This window comes from Calypte anna, chromosome 9 (genome assembly GCF_003957555.1).
Source record: "Calypte anna isolate BGI_N300 chromosome 9, bCalAnn1_v1.p, whole genome shotgun sequence".
NCBI classification, from domain to species: Eukaryota; Metazoa; Chordata; class Aves; order Apodiformes; family Trochilidae; genus Calypte; species Calypte anna.
Window position 1 is genome coordinate 3,335,435 of NC_044255.1, and position 15,416 is coordinate 3,350,850.

The window sequence follows — 15,416 nt, forward strand, 5'->3', positions numbered from 1 at the left end:
AACCACCACATCTTTTCATGTGGGTACTGGATCAGATTTTTTCCTGAAACACATGGCTACTGACTACTCAGAAGGCTTCTAACTTTTCCCTCTCTTTTAATATGCACATCAAACCTCTCCTTTTAGCAGGAGCAATGCTAGAATGGCAGCTGCCCCACACGAGGTATGGGTGCAGCAGATTTCCTACCCAGGTTTCAGAACAGCTGTAGTGGTTATTACCTTAGAATGTGCCTAAACGAGGTGCTCAACAATGACTTCTTGCTTTCCAATATTGTGTCCATGCCTCTGCCATCAGAGACAGCAGTTATTCTGCAAAAACCTCACTGTTTCTCACAGGGCAGCTGACAGAAACCTTGCAATTTGTTTCTCAATTTGACTGCCATCATTTTTGCCTCCTTCTGCTTTCTTTGGACCATCTCCGATCTTAGTTTGGCAACAGCCACAGCTTCTTCCACTTTTGCTATAATTTAGAACCATTCCTGAGGTCTCAGAGTTTGTACAGTTTTACGCTGCACCCCTAAAACATATCTTCAAGTTTCTGTTGGGTTTTCAGTGCTCTGGAGCCCCAAAGCCTTCATGTTTTTCCAACCACTCCTTCTCAATTTATTCCACCTCTGATCCCTGCGTGTCGGTTGCCAATTTCCCCCTTGCTTTTTATTGTGAAGCTGACAAGGAGCAGAGCAAAACTGACAGAGTGAGGCCCAGAGATCCTCTGGGAATGCCTGAAAATTGACAAGTGATGGCAGAACAAGTGGCAGTGAGCAGGTTTGAACCCTGAGGTCCATTTTCACATTTAATGTTCCTGAAGATGACGTAGGAATAAACAGATGTTTCAGGTTTACTTCTTTTTGTAAGCTCTGTGATAAAAATCTGACTATCTGAGACCCATTTCTTAGAAAAAACTGCAGTTTTGCTGGGATTCTTTGATAGACCCTGGGCTTGCTCTTATTTCCTAGGAACAAAGCAAAGAGAAATGTGGCAGGTGGGACTCTGAGGAAGGTTGGTGAGCCGGGGGAAATCTGACTTGCTGTGCTGGTGATGAGGGAGCAGGCAGTGGAAGGGCAGTTTTGTTGGCCCAGTGGAGGCTCCTGAGTGTGGTGGGAAGAGTTGGAGGGTTTGCTCCAAGCCCTGACTCAGTGCCTGCCCCATTGGCAGACTGGGTTGTCAGGGCTCAGTGGGGAAGCTCTCCCAGTGCAGAGGAATCTGAACACAGTGCCCTGGGCACAGCTCCACAAATGCAGAGAGGGTCTGGTTTTGTCACTGGACATAAATAGTCAGCAACCAAGGCAAGCACTGTCTTTCTTCTTGCCTCCCCCAGCCCAACACTTCTGCAGCAGTCTGACCTTAAATCTCAAATCACTCCCAAATCCCAAGGCAGAGGGTGCCCCGTTAGGACTCCAGGAAATGGGCATGAAATTATAATTTTTGTCTCGTTAGCTTTTGAAAGCAGCAGTTACAGCACCAGGGACTTGGCCTGGTGATGTACCTACACATGCACAGCATGCTTCTACTAAACCCATTAGACCACGACATCTGCCTAGAGCATGTTTTTCTGGCCAGAACCCATAACATTAATCTCTGCTGTATCCTAAATCCAAAATCTTATTTTCTACCTACCATTCCAGGAGCTGCTGCCTGAATAAAGGGAGATGTCATTCGGGCTTGGTTTGCAGATGGAGCAACCACAGGTTCCACTCCAGGGCTGTGGGAGCCAGAGGTGAGTTTGGGGGATGATGTGGGGTCTGAGGGGACAGCAGAGTACAGCCCAAGAGTACTGGTGGGGGTAAGGATGGATGGGCAGTGAGACTGAAGGGACATAGAGGACAAGAGCAGTAGTTTGGGGAGGAGGAGGATGAATGGGGGTGCTACGTAGAAGGCTACAGCAATGAAAATCAGCTATCAGAAGCTGGAGTGTTAGCAGAATGAGGAGCACAGATACATGGGTGTGTGTGTACCTGCTAGAGCCACATCTGCACTCACTTGCACAAACAGCACACAAGGACCCAGAGCCTGACACCAAGAGATCACACTGAAAGCTCTGCTTGCATGAGGGGTAAGAAGTTAAGAGCAAGCTCCCAAAATGAATGCCCAGGTTACAAAACTCTCACATCTGGATGTTAATTTGGACCACACGCTGCAAGCGTGCCTGAATATCATGGATTCATTTGGTGTTGTCCCCATGTATCCATCTAACCCTTATTTTCCATGCTCAAGGCCAAGATGGATGAGGCTTTGAGAAACCTGGAGGTGTCCCTACCCCAGCAGGGGAGTTGGAAGGAGATGACTCTCTCCAGAAGCTTTGTGTGTACCTGCAATGCCAGAAGGAAAGCTGATTGCTGCTGTCCCTACCACAGGCCCTGCCTTCCACACAAGCTGGGATGAGATGAGGTCCTTTGTGTAAGAAAAAGGATGATCAGGATTTTATGTTATTTCTGGGAAACTATAGAAAAAAATTGCACAGAATACACAGTTCTGGATAGATCCAGTGAGGGGGAAAAAAAAAAAAAAGACCAAACTACCTTGTTCTGCTGGTGTTGAAGTTCCTTCACAGTTGCAAAATTTGATTAACACACCTAATAAGAGAAAGAGTAGCTAACAGCTGTCAGTAATTATGTAGCCTCTTGCTGGTTTGCTTAAACTGAAAAGTTTCAAGAAGCTGTGAATGTACTTCACAGTGGAGACAAGGAACTAAATCAGATTTTTAACCTTTATGAGAACGAGCACTTCACCAAGAAAAAAATTACATGGGAGAGCTCAACTCTGTTTCTTGAACAAAAAGAAGGCACTATTCTTTATAAATAGAGTATTTCACAAATGCCAGGATTCTGTACCTTGGGAAGAGCCATGGGATCACAGAACATTATTCCCCAGTCATAGTCACAGCTACTGCCTGGGATCCAGTACCTGAGAACTGGGCATGAATGTGCATGTTTTGTCAGGAGACAGAGAAAAGCTGTTCACAGGAGCTGTCTGTGCTCAACAGCTTCTTAAATTATGGTACAGAGAGCAGAAGTTATTCCCAGGAACTCTGTCATTAAGCTGATTGAAACATTTGGAGTTGTCTGTGTTACTAGTTAAGAGCAAGATTGCTGTTAACACAAGTTTACTTCTGAAGTTTGGTATATGCTGAATCCCACATTCAGAAAAAGATTTATGCCAAGATTTTCAGCCAGTCAGTGAGAAGTCCTGTATTCTCCCTACAGCCAGGACAAGCCAGAACAGAGGGATAGAAATGGATGGAAAACAGTCAGCAGGGAATCTAAGTGATTAATGGATAGATGGCTCTGCCAGGCAGTGCCACACTAAAGGTTAAGCCTGGTTTTAAATGAGAGACTCCCCACTTAAAGCATCTCCCTCGATTTAAAGCTTATTCTGGAGATACACAAAGTCAGTGGATTGGCTTTTGGTTACGTCCAGGAGACTGCAAACATCCTAGAGACAGGGGCTTCCCTCTCCTAACTATGTGCACAGCATGCAGGACCTGGAAAACATCTTTGGTGGGAACTCAGGACTGTAATGAAATTCAAACAAGAGTTACCAGGAGGTAGCTGCTCAGTGCCATTGCTACCTTAGGCAAACAGTGTTCTGTATTAACTGTAAAAGTGATGTTAAAGCAGCTGCATTAACCCACCATCAGAGGTGTGTATTCCACACTGCACGATGCTCCAAGGAATTTGGGAGCTAAACACATTTATTGGTTACCTACTCACCCAATATTGACGTCAGAGCACAACAGGATTAAAAATTAACTGATTCCCTGGAGGGCTTATGATTATTTCTTCCTAAATAGGCAAAAAAACCCTATAGTTAAAAATTGTAGCTGAAATCTTAAGAGTCAGCAAGTAACTTCAAGCTCCAGTGAATAACCAGAAGAGCAGAACTGATGGTAATTTCTCTTCCCTGGCTTCTTGGCATCCTCTCATTCACTGTTGCCCTCTTGCTAATACAATGAATGGTGGGTGACTGTGTGTTCAGGTGGGTATAATATGCAGCACCGTAGGAACTGTAATTTAGCATTAATTAGTATCCAATGTAAATAAAGTTAAATGGCCAAGGTAGTTGTCCATTAAACAAATGAAACTCTTAATTAGAGTCTAATTCTCAAAGGAAGATTCTAAGGATTATCTGACAGTTTTTATGTTCCCCCTCCCCTCTTAATTCACATTAGAATTTAAATCAACAACCAGATACAGCACAAGTTTTATGTTCTGGGGTTATTTTTGGATTTTTTTATCTTTTACATAGAGCAATGTTAAATGCACTGATTTTAAGATTAAATCTCACAAAGCAGTAAGTGATAGCTGGGCTTAGAAAACAATTTTTGTGGAATGATAATTAAGAAGCTCCAACCCAAAACAATTCTCTCCCCTCTCTCAAGATAGAAGGTTGGTGCCTAACAGTCTCTGTCACTTGAACTGGAGTAGCTCAGGTCCCTGGACACCTGGAAAATAGCCTGGAAATTCCCTCCATCAATGGAAACTTGTCTTCCTGAATTTATCCTTCCTTCCCCTTAATACTTGGACAACCATAGCTGTAGCATGGAAAATTAATCTCACTGTGTTACTTTCTGTGGAAGGACAGTTTGATTACACTGACCCCTGAGAAAAAGTTTTGTTCCTTCTCATCCACATTTCCACAGGCCAAACCAGAAGTCCTGAGCTGACAGGCACAAGCTCCAAAGCTACAGACTGCAGAGCTAAAAACTAAATTTGCAGTTCCCCATGAGCCAAGATCCTTACACTGGTGTAAAGACACATCTGTGTAAACCAGTATCTCATATCCCTACTGCCTTCATATTGACACAGCAAGCTGCATATTTCATTTGCCTGGAATTTTTTTTCTTTTTCAACACATTACTTGTGTTGCTCAAACCTGTCAGTTGTTCTGTCTCCTTCCTCCTGCCTGATGGCTTGCACAGAAGGTTTGTTCAGACACTGTGCTGCAAGGATGCAATCACCCCTGGGATGTACAGGCAGTTCCAGCCCAGCAGATGTTTCCCTTTTCCAGAGTTTGCTCCCAAGGTTTAACTTTGCTGCTCTGGGTATGAGGATGCCATTTGTCACTTGTTCTTACAGCACCAGAGATGTAAGAAACAGAATGAATTCAGTGAATGTTCTTGAACAAATAAAATACTGTCTGCTTCAAATACTAACAACTGACAGAGTGGTTACAAATAAAAGGAGATGAAGTTTAACGGTGGATTAAGTCAAGCACTGACACAACACCAACTTCTCTGGTACTCTTTTAGACTGCATGTTCTTCAACCACATGGAAAAAAAAAACAACTCAGTTTCACTTACTGCTAGGATAAAATCAACTCAACTCACATTTTAAAAATGTACACAGATAGGAAAGAACATTGATGAAAGATTGGGCTGGATCAGAAAAATCCATTTTGCCCTCAGTCTATAGAGAAGGTGTTTTCCCAGGTGAGAGAAGTGCCTTACATAGATAGGAAAACTGATGAAAGATTGGGCTGGATCAGAAAAATCCATTTTACTCTCAGCCTATAGAGAAGGTGCTTTCCCACCAGGTGAGAGAAGTGCCTCACTACCTGCAGCCTCCTCCATCTGACCTGAGGCTGCCTTGGCCCCAGCCTGGCTCTGCTGAAGGCTTCAAAAGAGACTTCAGCCAAGGCTTTGTCTTTGCTCCTGCACAGCATGATGTCCCTCTTCTCCCAACCTTAACCCCTCAGTTCCCAAGTTTTCACACTGCAGGTCCCATCTCTGTCTTTCTGCAGGCAGACTCCTTCTTCCAACACACTCCTGAAAATGGAATTTGTAGCCTCAGGCCCTAATTCAATCATGTTCTGCCAAAACCTGGTGTTAAAGATGAAAATTATCAGAGTGCTCAGTCTTCAAGGAAGACTCAAGTTCTCCACAAAAAAAACGTGTCCTTTCCCTGGATATTTGAGATGCTTTATTTTATCTAGTGAATCTAGAGAAAAAATTAGTTTATCTATAGATACAGATATATGACTATATAAAAATATAGTGGCCTTAAGAGAGCAGTCAGATATGAGCTGAGAACAAACCTGGAATGCTTGAAGATATTCCTGCTGGTCAAGACCCAGCAGAAACAGACCAAGAGTACTCACATGTTGTGAAACAAGTTATTTTTAAGTCACCTTCACTACACCCTCCATCTCTTTAATGGGGTAGTCAGATAGGCAATGAAGTTAAAAGTGCATGTCTAATTTACATGCATAATTATTTCAACCATACATGCAAATTAGGCCCTGAGGGCCAGCCCTTAAAGAGGCTGAAGCAAGAAGCAGCTGATACAGGACTTGAGAGTAACATCAAACTCTGGAGAGCACAGACCTCAGCTTTGTGCCCAAGCAAGTCCCTGTTATGGCACATCTAAACTTCAGCTCTTTCAGGTTCCAGGGGCTTCCTGGGCTCCCAGACACCACCAGTAGGCTCAGCCCATCCCAATCACTTGGTTAGGGAAGAATGCAGAGGACTGGGTGCAAGCAGAGCCCACACCATGCCCCTTGCTGGGAAGGGCTCCTGCCCTGCAACACAGGCAACTGCCACAAGGGCAGCTTATCCCAGGCAGTGTTATTTCTGGACAGCCTGTGCCAGAATAGCAAAAATCCCAGAGTTTAAGAAATGTAGAGCATTTTGCTTAGGAGCTGTTGCTTGCCTGAGCTTCACCCAGCCCCGTTCAGTTGCTGCTCCCATCCCAACCCTCTGGTTGGTTTCTGGTCATGTTCTGAAACTAAACTGGTAAGCAGAAAAATTTAGTTACTGATTAAACCCAAGCCAAAAAGCTCTAAAGGATGCACTGCACAGCAATGAGATTGTTACATGACAGGCAAAGAGCAACTCCCAGCCCAGAGAAGCTCAGTATGGTTTCCCATTGGTGTGGTTAAGAAGGAAAGTCCTTCTCAGCTCCCCTGGGAAGCTGTAACCCTGAGCTGATGGGGTCATACCCCCCAACCTCCTCCCTGGGGCCATTCTGAGGGTGTAATTTCATTTCATTTTGCACTTAGTGGTTTCCACTCCTTCCACCTGCTTTTACCTTCTGCCTCCCATTTGGTCTCTCAATCACCAGTTGGGTCTGGTTTGCATCCAAAATTTTGCTGTTGAATCTTGACTAGATAGTTCTCCCTCAGCACGAAGACACAATCCATTAAACACCTCTCCCCACTCCTCTTTTTGATAAGATGAATTCACTGAATTCTCACATACAGACACTTATCTCTAATTGCTGTCTTCACTGCAGAACCAGGAAAAACTTGAATCTGAAATTGTAATCTTCCTTTCCCTGTAGCTTTCTAAAAAGCTGCTTCTACACAACTTCCAGTTTCTAATTCATTTTTTTTTCCTCTTCATTCGAGTGCTGTCCTCTTAATTTGCTTTATTTGGAAAGATTAGAAAAACAGTCAGTTGTTGCACTGTGTAGGCTGCCTCTCTTCTGTACTGCAGGATGCTTACACTCCAAACTCCCAAAGTTTTAGTTGTGTTTCCTACAGCCACCTTTCCATAACCACCTTGTACCAAGTTTTGGTTGTATCCCATGTCTAATGGCCAGTGGATGTGCTGGCAGAAAATCAGAGATGACTGCAGAGGGGAGAGTGAGAGAGCAACCCTTGTGCACAGCCTACAGCTGTGTAGGCTTTAGGACATCTTTCCTGCATGGGATGGAGTGCAACACAGAGATCCCTGAGTTAGCAAAAGCAAAGAAAGTCCTGGTGAAGTTCCCTTGGTTTCACTGCAGTGCCCTTGGGCTGCAGCAAAATGACTCAGCTCCTTCTCCCAGGAAATCATTCCCACTGCCAGAGTGCCAAACCAACAGCCATGTCCAGGCACGAGCTTGCTCACACCCAGCTACCACCACAGTGGCCTCTCCCTTTGCATGCAGCAAGCTTAGGGCTGCTCTCTTTGTGAGCACAGAGACCCTCAGCATCACACTTTGCTAGGTCACACACTTGTGTGTTAGGTCACACACTTGTGTGTTAGGTCACACGCTTGTTTGTTGGGTCACACACTTGTTTGTTGGGTCACACACTTGTGTGTGAGGTCACACACTTTGTTGGGTCACACACTTGTTTGTTGGGTCACACATTTTTTGTTGGGTCACTTGTGTGTTAGGTCACACTTGTTTGTTGGGTCACACACTTGTGTGTTAGGTCACACTTGTTTGTTGGGTCACACACTTGTGTGTGAGGTCACACTTTGTTGTTGGGTCACACACTTGTGTGTAAGGTCACACACTTGTGTGTTGGGTCACACACTTGTGTGTGAGGTCACACACTTGTGTGTTGGGTCACACACTTGTGTGTGAGGTCACACTTTTTTGTTGGGTCACACACTTGTGTGTTGGGTCACACACTTGTGTGTTGGGTCACACACTTGTTTGTTGGGTCACACACTTGTGTGTGAGGTCACACTTTTTTGTTGGGTCACACACTTGTCTGTTGGGTCACACACTTGTTTGTTGGGTCACACACTTGTGTGTGAGGTCACACTTTTTTGTTGGGTCACACACTTGTGTGTAAGGTCACACACTTGTGTGTTGGGTCACACACTTGTGTGTGAGGTCACACACTTGTGTGTTGGGTCACACACTTGTTTGTTGGGTCACACACTTGTGTGTGAGGTCACACTTTTTTGTTGGGTCACACACTTGTGTGTAAGGTCACACACTTGTTTGTTGGGTCACACACTTGTGTGTGAGGTCACACACTTGTCAGTTGGGTCACTTGGCAGTGGGTGCAGCTTCTATCCAGGAATTAAATGGAGTTGAGGCATTCTGAGGAACTGTCTCTCAGTTCCACGGGATCCTGTGCCCAGGAGTCTCTGCTACATGGCTCCAAGCACGAGGACCTAAAAGGCTGCCACCAGCAATATGAAATTGGCTCTAAAAAACACACTGTGTAGAAACTGTCCTGAGAGGGCAGGATTTCTTACAGCTGAGCCTCTTACCTCAGACCTCAGTGTTTTCACTTCTCTGACTCTGATGCCTGAAATTCAGTTATTAGGAGCATTCACCTTATCAGTTAAATGGATTTTGAGTAGGTCTTCATTATCTCCCTTCAATATTGCCAGGTTTTGAGGGGAGATGTTTATAAGCCATTATAAAGAGATATCTTTTATGTGTGCTAAAGAGCTTTCTCCAAGATCTCCACACTCACACTCCAATGTATAATCAGCTTTTACAGCTATATTTAAGTCTTCAGATAGGTGGTTGGTTTTTACAGTGGAGATCTCTGCTATATGCTTAACTAAAGCACTGCTCAATACAAGGGTATAGGAATACATTTAATGTAATACATATTACATTTTATCATGAAAGCTGCAATTATTTTCAACAGAACAACTGTTTCTAGCCAGAAGAGCTGACCTGACTATTCCTCTGGCAAATGCAGAAACCAGAACTTACACATTGCAAGACAAAAGAATCTCTCCTCTGTCAGGACAAATAATAAAAATGAATGCTTTTACTGGAAATAGCTTTAAATGCCTTATAACATGTGTCAAGTAGGGTACCATTAGATCTATAGTCATTTACACCAGGTTTCTAACGAGCCTATAACACCGTGTAACTCTGGTATTAATTACTGGTGCTTTGTTAGTGAATGGGCTATTGTTGGCTCTCCCAGCAGGCACCCTGGGTTACTGGGTGGATTTTCTCCCAGTCACCTGATACACAGAGAGTTATGGCATATCCTGCCACTTTCCAGAAAAGGAAACTAATTTGAAGTGTTTCTTGTTATAGCTCAAAAGATATTTCCTGCATGTCTGTGGAAAAAGATGGGAGAATGACACCAGGTTATTAATCCAGAGTCGTTTACCCAGCTTTGCAATCAGATCTTTGAGACTGCTGCACACAGGGCAATCTCTTCATGCAAGTGAGAAATCAGCACAGGGTACCCTGATAAAGTTCTGATATTAAACCAGCTCAGCCAGGACATGCTACATCTATGTTTCTGGTGGGTACTTTATTTTGATAACTACTGTATTTCTGTCCTTTCAGATAATATTTGTCTAATGCTAACATAATCAACCTGAGATCCAAACTTAACACATTTAAGTCTATACCTAAACTCCATATGTTGTGTGCATTCTGCCAGTATTAAGGAACACAGCTGAATGCTGTCAGGCATATTAATGACTCTCCTCTGGAATTTGCTACTTGTTTTAGGAGAACTTTGTTGTAGAAGTTCTGCGGCCACTTCAGTGAGTGTGTGAAGGCAGCAGAACAACTCATTTCCTATGATAATAAGACTCCAGTCTCTGGTTGGGATGCTTGGTTGCCAGAAGAAATGGCTTTTCCTAAGAATGAAAGCACACAATTGCCTTGCTCAGCTGGTCTATTATTCATTGTCAATCCAATGACCTTGCCATTTGTTTTTTCAGCACTGATTTGGAGGGTTTTTTGCTGAAAAAGACACTCAGCCTTCTCTTCTCCCTCCCCTCAGATCAAGGTTTCTTTGAATTAGGTAGCTACTCATTTTCACAGCAGCTTCTTAATTAATACTTAGACCATTCCCTTCTTTCTCCCCTGTATTTGGTACTGGCCAGCTCCTCAACCAGCACCTCTAACAAACCCACTCCAAACTGTCTCAACCACAGTTTAGGATATGTTCCCCCAAATTATCAGCTACCCAACTCCTGGAAGTCAGTTCTGTTCAAGGTCCTGCATCCTAGAACATGAAAAAAGAAACCCAAAAGCTACCAAAGTTGCTCTGTTTGCCTGAAGAGTAATTACAAAGATTGTCTTGGTAACCAATATGGTCTTGTCAGGAAGATGTCCATCTTCCAACAGCCCAAAACATGTATTTTAATGAACTTGTAGGTCTTATTTACTCAAGAATTTCTCATTTTCCTTACAGCTATATGACTTGGTCTAATAAAAAGATTTCAGGTTTCTCTGCCAGGATTTCTCATAATTAGTAACTGTGAGTGCTGGCTGATGTTATCCCTGGGCATTCTGGGCAGGCTTGGGACCAGAAAACCATAAATTAGGTCACCTGCCCTCAGCAGGCTCCTAATTTTTGTATTTGCTTTCTGTATTTTTCCTGTGCTTCTACAAATGCTGTCACTACAGGAAAAGAAGAAGAAAAATACAATATTTAGAACTTTTAAATTCATGTTAAAAAAAAAGGGGGTGTGTGTGCATGGGTAAAGTAATATTTGAGGACTTTAAGCATCAGTGCTTTCTGTGGCACCCATCAGTGGGAAGGTTTCTTGATCTGTGTTTATTTTCCAGGATATCAATTTAATCTCTCTGTTTCAGTCCACTGTGTTTTAACCTCTAGTTCTTTCTCTTCTTTCACTTTAGCTGAAGTGGTGTTTTTCTACAGCTTAGAAATATAGAATCATTTTCAGATATCTATCCCTCGATGAAAGTAGAAACTAGAGCAGTCGTGTTGCTACAGTAGATATTTGTTTTCTTTTATAGCTTTCTGGGCTACTCGAGGGCAATACAATCAGAACAGGAGAAGTTTTGTAGTTTTGATATTCACTGATAATTTTACATTAAACCTTCTGACATTCCTCTCAGAATGCATTTATCTGAGCAAGGAAAAAAAAAACAAACCCATGAAGTGTTCAATTCAATCCTGGCAGAAAACAGCATAATTCCTCTGGACACAAGGCATATTGCAGCTACTAATATTATGGTAAGACCTGAGACTACATTTTCTCCTTCAACACCCTCAAAAAGCTCTAAGAACAAGGCAGGGTAACCAGATCTTGTCACATACTCATTCTTCATTAAAAAAAAAATTGTTTCTCCCACTTTACTCAAAGCTTTACCTCTTTTTACAGCTTTTAACTTTAATTTAAGGAGGATGCCTCCCACTAAATACATCTTCCTTTGACTTGCTGTCCATGAGGTCAGAATGCAGCCAAGTTTGTTGAAATCAACTAAATATGACCATGCATTCACCTCCACCCCCTCACACATCACACACAGAGGAGAGGCATGGGCACCACCTCCCAAGGCCCAGAATGGAAAATGGGATTTCCCAAATAATGTTTTTCCTGACCCAGAAGAACTTGTTGTGCCTGCTGTAAGTGTGCTTGCTGAGTGGCTCTAAATCCAAGCCAAGGAGGGTGCACACAGCTGGAGAGATAATGACTGGAGAAGTGACAACTAATGCTGCTTAAAATATGCATTAAAAAAAGGGAAGCATTTCTCAAACTCTGCTAAAAAAACATCTCTGAGAACTTCAACAGAATCACAAATAACTGGCTCAGAAACACCCAGGTTTACCTCACTAACAGTGACAGTAATCTTTGTTTAGCCCTTTCCTAAAAAGATTTAAGGAATATCCTCGAGACCAAGAAATTATTCATAGGCAGGCAGGGTCAAAGTCCTTTAAAACACTGCAGTTTGCAGAACATTATTTTATTTTTACTGATGCATTCTGCTCTGAAACTGGGCTAAAACTCAGAATGTATGACTGTAAAAAACAGCCATAATCTTTAGAAAAAAAAGAACAAATCTTTTCCTCTCCCTAAGAAGTTTCACTGCAGTGCTTCAGTGTAACTCACAAGTACTGACACAAGAGACTTTAGCTTCCCACCATTAAAAATGAATTAGAATAAAGTGTGAATCCCAAAGCTCCAGTTAATAGAAGCACAATGAGAAAACTGGCAGGTAGCACACAGACAGTGGGCTGAATGGCTGCCACTGACAAGGCCTATAAATAGATTTTTTCAAAGACAAACAAGTTTTACTGCACACACACAAAACACGTTTTTCCCTTTGGGCTGCTGTTTTTAAGAAATTTAAAGAATTTTTTAAAATTTAAATTCTTCTCCTTTACAAGCTTGTCACCCAAGCAGGTTCAAGCCCTGCATTTTTATTCAACTTTCCTTATGCTTCTCATGCCTGTTTGTTCTCAATGCACACCAGCATGCAACAGAACTACATTTATATGTACTTTTCAAATTAAATGCTGCATATCTGGTGTTAAGTAGATTCTAAGTGTGGCCAGGGACAGGCCATTTAGTTCAGCTCCTGTATAATGCTCACTCTCTTCACCTTCACTTTGGCAAAAGCAGCAGCCACCACTGCAGGAATTGAGTATTTCTCTTAACATCCTTATTCAGTAATGCTCCAAAATTGCAGGACAGCTGTAGAACACTTAGGTGGGATTTTCAAAACTTGGCATTTGTTAGGCTTCTTTCCAGTGAGGTCAGCAGTAGTTTTACCATTGCCTCTAGGAAGAGCAGAACTAGCTCACTGCTAGTGTGCTTTTGGATGCCTAATGATGTCCAGACACAGGCATTAATACAGATGCAAAATGAAGACTTCCTACCCAGACAGATAGAGCTCAGGTTTGGCACTTTGGCCCCTTAAATCACCTTGGAGATGGAGACAAAAAAAAAAAAGGCTGTCATGCTTTCTCTGTGACCATTCACAACCACCAGTATCTCCCCCACAAAACCCCCCAGCCTGAGGTTCCACCACACTTTGCATCCTGCCTTAAACTGAAATTATTCCTGCCAGCTTAAGTGGGTTAGTGCAAAAGGAAAAAGAATACAGCCTCTGGACAACCCTGCTCACTGTGTATGATTTCCACCATTACTGGGTATGTAAGAACCTGGCTACATGATATTTTCTTAGTCTTTTGCTGGGCTTTGAGAGATGTTCTCTCAAAAAATAGTGTCTTCTGAATGGAAGGGGCTTTGGGAGAGAAACTTGATGAAGGTAGAGGAGACTCAAGCAAAGACAAAAGGCAGATGCAAAGTACAACAGTAGAAGAAACAAAGACCTACCATTAAAAAAAAAAAAAAAAGTAATTTGAAGAGGGAAAACAAGACTGCAGCAAAAGGTAAAGATGCAGAAAAGACCAGGTCTCTTTGGAAACCTTTTTGTGTGATGATTTAGTGAGCTTCAGAGTAGCTTTTATATGATTATCTTTCAGAAATCAACAGCTTTCAGCCATGAAGTGTGAGAGAAATCCAAAGGCTTCAGACCACAAGAAAATGACACAGAGCACAGAAAAGGATGTTGTGTTGTGAGGCTAAATGCCCCATGCAGTCAGATATAACCACTCAGGTTTCAATAAATGAACAATCTCAGGACAGCACCAGTAAAAGAAAGATAAAATTATTGAATACCACTGTCCTGGTTTGGGCCAGGATAAAGGTAATTTTCTGTCTTGTACTTTTGCTTTTAGCCAAGTCTCTTGTAAGTAGTTGCACTTGCTGAAATTAACAGCAAGTTTCTCAGACAGTGTGTGCTTCTAGGACTGATAACACTTGATGTTTATAGTTACTGCTAGAGACTGGTGTGCAGAGCCAAGGACACTGCTCAGCTCTGAGGAAAACATTTTACTGTCCAGGAGGATAAAGAGGTCCCACCTGAGCCCTCCTTTGGGGAGGAACAGACAAGATAGATGCCAGAATTGACCAAACAGAGGATTCCATCCCATACACGTCACACTCAGTATAAATTTGAGGTATCACGAGGGCCGAGCCAGATCTTTTCCGGATTTCCAGATTTCCAGACTTCTGAATTTCCTGATTTCCCTTCTTCCCTTCCTTCACCCGGCATCCTGGAAGGATCCCGTCTGTTCGTCTGCATGTGGTCCTGATCCGTGCCAGCCCATATCTGTGTGTTCCTGCCTCCGGTTCCCGACTGCTGCCGACTCCAGGAGTCCAGCATGGACTTTCCCAGGGCTGCCCTGCAGCCTCGGTGGTGACGTGAGAGTTATTGGGGGAAAGGAGGGAGGAATGTGGTTTCCATTTTCCTGTATATTTGTATAGATTGAGTAATTTTTCCTATTTATCATTACTGTTCATTAAAGTTGTGTAGTTTAGTTTCCAACCCATCAGTCTCTCTCCCTTATTCTCTCTCCTTTCTTTATCAAGGAAAGAGACATTAATAGAGAGCGTCTGTTATTCGGTTTAATTGCCGGGCCAGTGTTAAACCCTGACAACCACTGATAAACCCTTGTAGTTATGCTTCTGTCCCTTGTAGTTATGCTTCTGCAATGAGTTCAAGGCCAGCCAGGCCTCCAACCTTCTTTGCTATATTGAGGCAAAGGACTGGAAGAAATCTGCACCATCCATAAAACTGGCAGCAGAACTACAGCCCAGGCAATAATTCTACAGATTTGCACTACAAAATGGACTACTGGGATTAATGTTTTCGGAGGCTCACTTTGTTTAAATGGTATTTTGATTCAGTGTGAGCTCAGTGGTGGGAATGCTGATTATCCTGAACGCTTTAAGATGGAAGCTGCAATGAAGTGTTAAAACTCCCTTCCAGCAAGAAGCAGCCAGGAAGCTGAGCCTGGGCTAGAGGTGAGAAGGGCTGGCTACTACTTTTCAGCTGAATAGCTGACTTCACAGTATGGGTGTCCATTTAATGCAATAAAATTGCTGTTCTAAAGCCCACTGGAATCACATCTCCATGGAATTAGGCTCTAGGTACTGGGTTTTTTTTCC